Consider the following 12,353-nt stretch of genomic DNA (forward strand, 5'->3'; position numbering starts at 1 on the left):
TTAGTTGTATAGTGAGTGAATTTAGCTACAATTATTTCTATTAGCTAAAAGTGTTGCAGGTATTCCATTTTTTATATTTTTTTTTTATTTTTTGTTTTTTGTTTTTACTATCGCTTGGGGCTGAAGCGCTTAATATCGCAGAATTACAGCCACGGTTGTCATATATTATCCGTTCAGTTTCATTTAAAAAGTTACTTCCTGATTAATTTAAGTATATAATTTTACACCACCTTAATGTGCATACAAACAAATGCGGAAGTTACACCACATGCATTGAAAATGCAACGTCACAACTACACTTTGAATTTAGTTTTTATGTTTTGCTTTGAAAACTAAGAAATTATGAGGCGCTCATTGTTGAACATGCTCGTATGTCAAGAACCGCCCTTGAAGCTAAATTTGTTACTACATGCACGTGTGTATATGCATGTAGGTTCGCTATTTACATACATACATATGTATGTGCATACGAGTAGACAAGTACTCGCATGTGCTCGCTCACATGTACTTTGTTGTAGCCCGTGCAAGTCGATGGCTCTGTTTGTTTAAAGTGGGAATTTAGGTTATGAGATATTGAGCAAGAATGCTTATCACAGAAATTTTAATTATAAAATTTGTTAAAATTAACACATTCTGTGTTGTCATGCGCTTACGGTTGATAGCATTTCTAAATATGGTATTTATGTACTTTTATGTTCTGTGTATATGTATGTTAATATGGGAAACAAATTTCATGTTTGATACATTTTTCTATATGTACGTTTATGTAAATATATGTAGATATGTAAATGCATAGGTAGATAAAATTTGCAATATGAAGAGAAGCAGTGTTTATTTGAAAAGTACTGATATTTTTGTTGTAAAAAAGCGTGTAAACAGTGAGGTTATGTAACAGCGTATAATGTCCGAAAAATTACCGACTTGTGACGTTGGTAGTTGTGAGGAAATAATTGACACCTGATAGCTGTCATACATTAATAACCGACACAAACAAATGGCTCTAAATTCCTCAATAAGACATTCAATGCTTCAGCGGCGATGAATTGCATTGAAATCTGCTGATTAAACTGATTTCAGAGTGTTTTGCTCCGTTGAACAAACGTTTTTTTTTGTTCTCTTTCTAGGTGCCATATATTGTGTTGTCATTTTCGTTAAGAAGTCAGGAAGTAGTAAGAATAGTTTTACAGTTGTTTGAAATTAAAGAGCCAAAAAATGTGTACAGTTTTTGTTGATGCATGAAACGAGTAGGTTTGAAATAGTTAGAAATATTATTTTTGGTAAATGGAATGCGACGGTTTAAAGTGATTTCTAGGCTAACCTTGAGTCATTAAATACGCAAATGAGGTACAAAAAATTAAAAAAAAGTTTAAAAGTTAAAAAAATTTGTTTTGAAAAAAATTAAAACAACATTTTTTTTAGGTTTTTTTTTTAAATATATATTTGCTTTTTTTTTTAATTTTAACTTAAAAAAAATGTTTTTAGCTTTTTAAAAAAATGATTTTTAGCTGCTTTTCAAAAAAATTAGTTTATGCTTTTTTAAATTTATTTCTTTGGGTATTTTTACACTTAATGCGGCAATACTGCTGTTTCCGTGGCGCCGCAATCTTATGGCGGATTCTTGTAGAACTCGACAAAAGAAAACGAAATGAATGAGTAAAATTTTTTGATATCTCGCTTAGTTTCGAGATATTAAATAAAAAATAATAATAATTTTTTCTTCAGTTTCTATAGAATTCGGCGAAATAATACAAAGTATAGGAGTAAAATTTTTCGATATCTCGTTTAGTTTTCGAGATGTGTTTTATCATCGATCGATGTGTTTTATCATTTTTGCGTAGAACTCCTTATCGCGTGGGCGGCCTTTGGCCGCGCTTCAAAAAAATAACCCTCATCAGTCCAACTCCGGCTACGCAATCCACCGTATTTTTGCGTAGAACTCCTTTTTGCCTTTTTTGCCAGCCTTTTTTTATTCAATATCTCGAAAACTAAACGAGATATCAAAAAATTGTACTCTTTCATTTCGTTTTCTTTTGTCGAGTTCTATAAGAATCCGCCATAAGATTGCGGCGCCACCGAAACAGCAAAGTCCCCCTTAATGCGATATATCTTATTGTCACCATCAATTATCCGACGGAAAAACATAATATATGTACAAGGAAATGTACTGCCTTTTAGTTTTTAACCGTATAGGACCCTGGATCCCAGTTTGATAAAAATTTAGTTGAATTACTGGCGATGAAAATCGAAAGTAAAATTTGCGAGAATCGATCGCTACGTACTTAGAATTTTTCATACATGAATGGTATTTTTGTTGTTAACACTTACTGGTAACTTGGATGGGATTTAGCCACAAATAGTTTCGTGCTTTTCTAGGACTTACCAATGTTATAAAACCATCACAAATATTTTCGTGCGTTGATTTTCTACGACTTACCGATGCTCATCAAACCATCAACTCGCTTTTTCGACTTCTTCTAATGAAGCACCATTTCGAGTCACCTCGTCTCGCTAATTTTCCAAACTCAGTCGTCGTCGCACTTCACTACCTACAAGAAGAAATTCGTGAAAGCCACTCAAAATTGGTTGTTGTGGCAGAAAAAATTGATGCTGCGCATGAACTTAGATTGACGTACCCTCGGCATCATGTGACGTATCCTGGGAGTGCATCGCGAATGACCATATGGTGTTGACGATTGTCCTACTCCCTGAAAACGGAAAAATTCGCTTCAAATTTTGTTTCACATAACATTTTGGGGCGTCATGAAGTATTTTCAATTGAACGCTATTTGTTGCATGCTAGAGATTTCAATATGCTTTTGGATTTATTGGGAAGTCCATACGCGTTTATATTTTCAGCCTATTCGGCGCATAATCTATTGACCTCCGCTTTTCCTTGAGTAGACCTTGGAACAGAACCCTCTGCCAGATCTGGATATTTATACATGGAGTTTGTCATTAAAGCAATCTGCATCTGTTCCATATCTATTAGAAAAAAGAGGTTCTATAATGATTCAACTTTCTAATAATTAATTTTATGTGACTCATAGACAGCTCTTCAAACTGTTGATTAAATACGCTAGTCGACCAGATGGACGATGATAGATAATGCGCTTGCAAACAACCTACAGGAATCAGTGTTTTGACGGCATGAATTTTTATAGGCTTGATTGGGCCTTATCAGTATGGCTTCAGACTTGGTAGGTTAACCATAGACCAGATCTCTACATTACACCGATTCCTGGAGAAGATCCACATACAACAACTCGAAACACATCATCTCTTAAAAACCGATTTTTAATCCGCCTTTGAAAGCACAGAGTGAAATAACTTCTGTGCTGCTATGTCTAAGTTTGGTATCCTTGTATGACATTGAGCCTACCACAGCTCCGTCAGCATTGGAAGTAATATCTCCGAGCCGTTCGATACCACGCGAGGCTTCAGACAAGGTGATTCTCTATCTTGTGACTTTTTCAACCTCTTTCTGGATAAAATCGTCCGCGCTGTCGAGCTAAACCGCACTGGTCCTATCTTGCACAAGAGTACCATTCTACTAAGACATGCCGATGACATCGACCGCGTTGTATACTCGGCGTAGTTTAAAAAGAGAGGCAAACAATGTGGGTCTTGTGGTGAATGAGGGCAAAACAAAATACCTTCCGTCAACACACAATGAGCCTTCGCACCTTCGACAATGTCAGTGCTGACAACCAATAATTCCAAGTTGTAAAGAATTTTGTCTACATTGGGACTAACATCAGCAAAAAAAAATAAAGTCAGCTCTCCCTCGAAGGACTAAACTTTTACTCTACAAAAAGCACATCCCTCCCGCCCTTCTAAATACCTATATGGCGCAGAAGCATGGACGATGTCAGCAGCAGCTGAGAAAGTTTTAGGAACCTTCGAAAGAAAAATTATCCATAAAATCTTTGGTACCCTCTGCGTTGGTGAGAAGTATCGTGTACGATGGAACAGCGAGCTGTATGAGCTAAATAGGTACATGGAAAGTGTTAAGCGTATACGAAAACAGCGGCAACGCAGCCTTGGCTATGTCAGCCGCATAAACGAAAACGCTCCCACAAGGCGAATCAGCAACACGGTTCCCCAAAAAGAAAGACGAGGAAGAGGAAGACCACATCGAGGAAAGAAAGGCCAAGTGCTGCAGGACCTGTCAGCTCACGAAATTTCTGACTGGTACCAGCGAGCGCAGGATAAAACAGCTGGGGCGTTATTTTGGATTCAGTCAAAACCGACACACGATTGCAGCGCCAATAAAAGTTGATCATGAAAAATATTTTGAAAAACAATAAAGCCATTTTCAAAGTTTAATATTAACTTTTACTTATTTATATCAAACCTTAACTTACAATCCTTGTAGGTAAAGTGGGAACACGTAAAATGTATTTTTACATTAGACTTACGAGTTCAACGGACTTGCTGAAAGAGCACTCCATTGAACTTTACAAGAAGGAAAATGCGGTTGCTCGTGGGTTTGTTGCCTTCACAAAAAAATTCTAGTTCCAATCTTAGTCAAATTTCAAATACTTCAAAGGTGACTGCCACATGGGCGAATATGTTCGTCAGTTTTGCTCAAATTTCTCTTGTTTACGCGTGTGGCCGCTCGTTTCATTAATCAGTCAACGATATCAGATCATATTGCTTTTTGTTTTGATTTACTTTTAATACTTATATGGCCAAATGGAAGCTCTGAACACTGTTACAATATAAGAAAAAACGAAGCGACGAGTGAAATTGAACAGTCAAAGGCCGAAAAAGCGCTGCCAAATGGAGCATAACACTATTCGAAGTTTTAAAGCGCTTCAAGCGAGTGAAACAAAGTGGCCATTTGGTCAACTTCCATACATTACAGTACATATCTACTATTTTTAAACAATTGTCAAAGCAAAGCAAGCAAGAAAAGCATGCATTCGGCCAGCTCCTTAAGTCAAGCGAAATATAATATTTGAAGCGTCAACATCTAAATATCCATGTTCTTGTATGCTCCAGATTACTTTTTTCTATGTTAATATCGTTTGTATCTATTTTCTAGTTATTTGACTGTTAGAAAATATCATTTTTTTTGTCTTATGATAATAATCATATTATGTTTTTGAGTGGAGCTATGAGTTTCACGAAATTCACTTGACATTTTAGAATAATAATTCTAAGGCATCGTGCTCACAGTCGTGAAATTCTTTAAAAATATTCACATGGGATATTTTGTTTATGTTTCCAAGCCATTGCTTTAGACATTTTTCTTCCTTTTATTGCATTTCTTTTTTTTAGCAATTAATGCGATAATTAGTTAAGCGGACCCAATTTTCTTTACATTCATCTTTATTGTTCAAATGGCGCAGCTTAAATGAAGGCTTCAGCTCAAACATGAATGACGGAGTGGCCGTACTGAGCCTCCAGTCAAAAGCGATATGGACCGATGGGATACGAGGACGATGTAGCGGCGATCATACCAACCCGGGACACTGAGGACGCTAGAAGGTAGCTGAACCAAGTTATGATAAGTTCGCAAATATGGCTTGAGGTTCATGGTGTGGATCTCCCCAAACATAAAACCGAAGTCATCCTGATGTCTCGAGGTTAGCATGGAATTGGGCGAGACGTTTCTAAGGAACCAAAAAGTAATGAAATACCTAGGTATTCAACTCGATTGCAGGCTTACTTTCTGGGATCAGATACGGCAGCAAAGGTCACGGGAATGACAAACAGATTAATGGCATAAATCGGTGTGCCAACACAGAGCTAAAGAAGGCTAATCATGGCGCCCACAAACTCATTTCTTCTGTACGGCACCTGAGTATGGGGGATGCGCTAAACTGCAAAGCCAAGCGCAAAGCACTGGAGGGTGCTCAACGAACAGCGGCACTCACAGTTGCCTCAGTCTCTCGCACTGTCTCTGGCACTGCAGTCTTTGGATGCACGGGACTCTAAGAAGAATCCCGTCATCACTAGTGTCGCAAAAGGCCATGCCAAACAATGCTGCGGGAGCAAAACCGATGGGAAACTAAACCGAGTGGCAGATGGACGGCGAAACTCATTCCGTAAAAAGGCAAATGGGTTTAGAGAAACTTCGGGGTAGTGAATTACTTCTTAACTCGGGCCACGTAAGGGCAAGGTAAGCGATTCCCGATGCATATACTGCGAAGCGCCGAGCGATATCGCTGAAGACACGTTTTTTAGTTCTGAGAAATGGCTCATGGAAAGAGATGCTCTGAGAAAGCAAATTGGCGACATCTCTCCGAACAACATAATCAGCAAAATACTCGAATGCTGGGAGTGAGGGCAGCTGGGACGCGGTAAAGAGATACTTCGAGTACAAAAAATATATATGTACCTCGACACAATGCAATAAAGCGAAGCCTTACAGATAGAGGCGCAAGAAGCATGAAAGCTGGCTACAAATACGGTCGACCCAGACGTGGGTGAATAGAATTGGTCCTTTATGGATGCTGTTCTGGGCCCTCCCGAAGTAATGCAGAAAGTAGTCTAGGGAAGGGTATATCCCCAGAAGGAGCGGAAGGATTGTTAAAAAAAGCCATTATTTAGCTCATTTTGAAGAATATAATATATAGGATTTCCAAACAGAGGTGTTATTTTGATATTCAAAGAAAAATGCTATTTTTTTAATATATGTAAATGAACGGATATTTATTTCATTATAAAAGGGAAGGTCTGCCATTAATAGTGGAAAATAACATCAGGCAAATGACCACCAGGACCACGCTTACAGGACAATATCCCTTTCATCAAATTTTCCATAGCCGAATTGCAAATTGGCTGCCCTATGTCCTCGATAGCCTCACGAATTCCATCTTTGAGGTCTTGAATCTCGTTCCCGTAGCCCCAAAGAAAAGAGTCACAAGGTGTTAAATCACAAGATTTCAGTAGCCAATTGAGATCAACTCTTCGAGAGATAACACGGTCCGGAAACTTTTCCCGTAAAGATCAATGGTTTCGTTGCTTGTATGGTACATAGCGCCGTCTCTTTCGGCCATAAAAAATCGTTAATCATCTCTCGATAGCGCAATCCATTCACCAATAACACCTGATATTGGAAAACACTATATATCGATTTTACCAAATCAAACACAACTTCACAGCATAAAACTCAAAAGCATAAATTTAACTTTTTTAACATTTTAATTTTATATTTATCAGTTTTTCTAGCCAAACCTCTTGTTGCCCATATTTTTTTTTTTATTTTTTTATTATTTTTTATTATTATTATTTTACATTACAAGAGAAGCACAATTTCCAAAAAAAAAAATTTTATTAAATATTAATTAATATAAGTTAATAAATAAATTAATAAACTACTTAGAATTATCTACAACAACTGTTCTATTATTTATTTATTGCCAAGGTGAGGGTAACAGAATATTAATATCTTTAACAGAATAACTGAATACCCTATTTACTCTAGAATTCACACAAATGTGTATACTCAGCAACCTCTACACTAATATGAAATTTTTATATAAATATGTATGTATGTATGTATGTATGTATGTGCATACTCATTGCATATCAGCTGTGTTAAATGCAGTCATATCCGCATACATTTGGTCAGCACAACCGCAATTGCATTTGGCGTCGCAGTGAAGTCGGCAAAAACGAAATGCACTGCGGAGCACCTCCCCTTCACCCCTTCACTTTGTGCTTTACCTTAACATTTATTCAAGTGCAAGCAATTGAATTGATAAAAAGAGCTTTTGCATGGCGTGCATTCACACTTCGCAACTACTATTGACTATCTAATAAACTATGAATATAAATGTGTACATATGTATGTATGTATATATGTATATAAATGGCTTAGTTTACCCCGTTTTGACGCTGTAGCCGCTTGATTTGGCGTTGGCGTTAGACGCGTCCTTCAGCAAGTGCATTGACCGCGAATTCACTATGAATACCTTGTGTTGGAAACAGACGTAAGAACATACATACATACATGGATGTAGTGTGTATCTAATGGGGATTCTTTTCAGCTCACCACCAATGCGGCGGTCTTCGAAACATTCTAGTCTGTCTACATGTCATCCCAAAAATGCATGTGCTTTTGTTGTACAAATATTTCCACATGCATATACATATGTACATACACACGAGCGTATAAGCAAATCTATAATGTTTGTTTATAATAAATGCAATTTTATTTTTCCTTTTGTTGCAGGCACCTTTCCATTTAGTTTTTATTGCATTGGCAAATTGTTTAACTCCGCAATAAATTGCTAACAAATTTAGCAATAAAATTTTTAATATGCAAGCACATGATTCATTTTTTAAATTCTATATTTTTGGAGGAAAAATTTTGTGCGCTGAGGGAAATAGTTGTTTAAAAAAATTTTGGGAACTAAGCAAGAGAACTACTGGGCGCAACATAATCTACATACATATACGCCCTGAAGCTCAAACCTCCTAGGCATTTCATTCGGGTTCTAGGTAATACACGGGCAAGAATATAGAGTGTTCTAGAATTTCCCTTTCTTCCAGTTCATTGCAAAATCTACAGTTATCGTTGTTTGCGACTTCTATCTTATATGCATTTTTTTCGGGATGACGCCCGTGAATAGGGAACTCTCATGAGTAGTGCTATACCGACATAGCAGTATACACGACTTGTAGCCTCATAGCTACACCTACGTACTAAACACCTCTCCACTATCTAACACTCTCCCCGCGGAACTGTCCAAAACGGAACTACCTCACGGGGCTGGTTAACTCATAGGCTGCTAGTTATTTCGTCTACGAACCTCCGCGTGTTAGATCATTGTGGATATATTTTGCATGCGCGCAGATTAGCATAAAATCTATAATCTATTTTCTACGTTTAATATACCACAGGTTTCGGGAGCATAGCGTGGGCATTGGAACAAGACGTGATCAGCGATTGGGCAGTTTAGGGAACTGTCATGGCTGAATCTATGGAGGTATTTTCGAAATACTCGGTGGCCTGATAGAAATTGGGTTAGGTGCTAATTTGTTTCCCAATGGTTCATTTTCAACCACGTCCTAAGAATTGGTATTAGCCCATGCGTCCATCTAACTTTCGGTTATCTGTTCCATCGGTCTTGCTAGTGGGCGATCGAACGACACCTTTCTTCTTCTTCAATAATTTTACGACTTGCTCTACCGCCGTGTTCAAATAGCCTTATATACACTCTCTGCATTTCTTTCATCAAAATGTCTACGGGGATTAGTCCCGCTATAACGAAGGAAGCATCGTCCCAAATTGTACGGCAGCCGCAGATAGTCCGCAAAGTGCTTAGCCGATAGACGGGGGTCAGTTTTTTTGTGAAGCTATTTACGTTCAGTGCATCAGCCCAGATCGGTGCGGCATACAAAAGAACCGAGCTGACTACCCTGCTCTATAGTATTATTTTGCTGTGGCTAGGTCCACCATTGTTTGGCATGATTCGCGACAGACAGAACTGCACATTCGATGCCTTCTTCACAGTGTATCCCAGGTGCGTTTTAAAGTTTAAATGGCTGTCAACCATCACTCCTAGGTATTTAATAGCGGGTTTTGAACTAATGGTTACAGACCCAACATTTACATTTATAGTTTCTACTATCTTCCTGCTGCTTATTAGAACTACACGGTCAGATGCTCAGCTAATTCCAGCTTCATAGACCTTAGCCAAGTTTTGATCCTGCTTACTAATTCGCTAGCGATCCTCTCGATTTCGTGGATATGTTTTGCTACCATTACCACCGCGATGTCATCCGTGAACCCAATGACTTTAGTAAGAACCCCATCATACATTAGGTTCCATAGCAGTGGGCCCAGAACTGATACTTGAGGAATCCCTATCTTATATGCACGTGTCGCTAGCAAATTGTGACCTGTCAGTATGCCTACGATAGTTCTGCTTTCCTTTCTAGGCAGGGCTAGTACGAATCAGGCATATTTATCTGCCTTCTGTGCACACATGATTTTCGCACAAAATATTCCACAAAAATATTTGCTAAATAAAGCCGAAGTGGTAGTACTTGAACGGATATAAGTCCAGGTAGTTCCGATAATGAAGAACCGACTGTTCGAGTGAACCGGGTGCGATAAGTCCAGCCACGTACCTATGTATATCGGCTAGTGGGCATATACATATGTATGTATGGACACCCAGAGCATCAACTAGTTTCTCAAATCTGGATAGAGATGATTTGCGAATTCTCACTGAGAACTACACGAAATATTGTAATCTTCGCAGTGCATTATGAGCCAATAACAAGGATGATAGGTTTGCTATTTAGCTATGGTGAAAACGAAAATTGAGAGGGGAACTTTGACTGCCACTCCACTTGGGAGATTCGGCAGGTGAACTCTGCACGATCATTTCACATGTATTACCCACTCGTCCAATCAGTCGTTGTTCAGTCGGCAACGAAATGGCATTGGTTGTTTTTTATTTTATTTTTTTGTATATCACTAACACAACATAAATTTTGTTAAACACATCTCAAGTGGCGTCAGCCCATCAGTTGATTCTGTCAAATTCACTCAGAGCCGAATCACGGTCTCCCAAATAACACACCTCTAAACATCTTTTCACCATGGGTCCAATAATAACAGTATAATGCATCAATTTTGATGTAATAAAACTAAACTAAACACAACTCAGACCTTAGTTCTGGAAAAACAAAAATCCAAAATGGGATTGCACTACTCCTCCATTCTTTTTAGATTACAAATAATTTTCCATAAGAATTCCTGTAGAGAAACGAATTCGAAACACATCATGGATCAGGATACAGAATCCACAGCTGTTTTACGAACCAATTCACGGAAACATTCCTGGATGAACAGCCGAAACTAGCGAACTAGCATTGTGGACGAACTGTCGAAGGAGATAAGCTAGAGCTTCATGTCAAAAGATTCCAGGAATTATGGCTGTAAGATTTTTCAACTGACTAAAGTGCTGAAAGCAATAGCGGTATGGAGTTATAGCTTAACAAGAGAATTAGTCTACCCAAATTATAGGTATCGCACTATTTTTTGCCAAGTATCACTTAATTTGTTACATATCAAGGAGGCAAAAGGCAAATGGCCTACGGCGCCTACCTATTAGACAACAGAGCACTGAATCTGAACTAAAATCAAGGAAAAAAGGTATAAATCGCTAATATATCTTGCTTGCCTCCCCATCAGTTTGGCAATTGTTATATTAGCAGGACACTGCCCATACACGATATGAGGATGGATTTAATTTCCAACGATAGCTGTCGAAGCTGCAGAGACGAGGCTTAGGTGGAATATCCAATAGGCGACACCTTGATTCAGCAAGTACATAGTCACAGCTATTTTCGCTTCAAAGCATATGACAAAGATATAAAACGATGGAATTGAAGCGAATACTACGACCAAATTTAATTCAGGATGAAAGATTACACAAATGACCTCTAAAAGTAATAACAAAATATTTAAGTCGCAAGCCGACAACATTTGTGAAAAAATTATTGGAACGAGGGAAAAATCTGCTCCGAAGCTGGCACCTCTGTCTTCACTGAGGTCCACTGACGGTTACAAGATGAAATCGGGAATCGGAGCAGGGTTTTTCTCTAAATCAGCCAATTTATCTATTTCCTTAAAATTGCCGAATACGAGTACTGTTAGTGTTTTTCATGGAAAATGCTTAGAGAACGTGGTAGCGAGGGAGATATTAAGAATTTTTCCGATAGTCAAGCCGCGATTAACTGGGTGCTCCTTTCTTCAACAGCCTGTGGCTGTCAATCTTCTCCATTACATCAGCAGGTCTGAATGGCTCTGTAGATATCTGCCTGTTGGAAGTCTCATAATCGAAGTCCCATCAAAACGGCGCTTTCGTGCTACTTGGGATGTGCCGGAGTGCTACTTCAATCACTTCATCTACCTACCTATCTACCTACTTGACAATGTCAGAGATGATATAAAAAGGTACCGTCAGATAAAGGTAACAAATTATTCACTCCTGACACCTACACACCACCTTCTAAGACCCTTTATATATATTTGGCCGTTACACACTTTCTTGAGTATTTTTCCCAGCTCCTCTTCCAATTTGTGGTGTGCGTCTTTATGTTGCTACACAAATTTAGGGACCTTAAATTTTATGGCGCCTCCGAGCGGCAGATGTTTTTTATGAGGAGCTTTTTTCATGTCAGAAATGCACTCGCAAGTTTGCCCATTGCCTGCCAAGTGGCAACCAATACTAGAAAAAATTTGATTCTATCATTTGATATCTCATACCCACAGTGAGTTTCGAATCGGTCCCCGCCGAATAGTGGGTATGCGCAAATGCTTTCGGCTACGGCGCTAAGTTTCATTATTTCGTAAAAAAAATTAATTTAAAAATATTCATGCG

The sequence above is a fragment of the Anastrepha ludens genome, chromosome 4, assembly GCF_028408465.1.
Source record: "Anastrepha ludens isolate Willacy chromosome 4, idAnaLude1.1, whole genome shotgun sequence".
Taxonomy (NCBI): domain Eukaryota; kingdom Metazoa; phylum Arthropoda; class Insecta; order Diptera; family Tephritidae; genus Anastrepha; species Anastrepha ludens.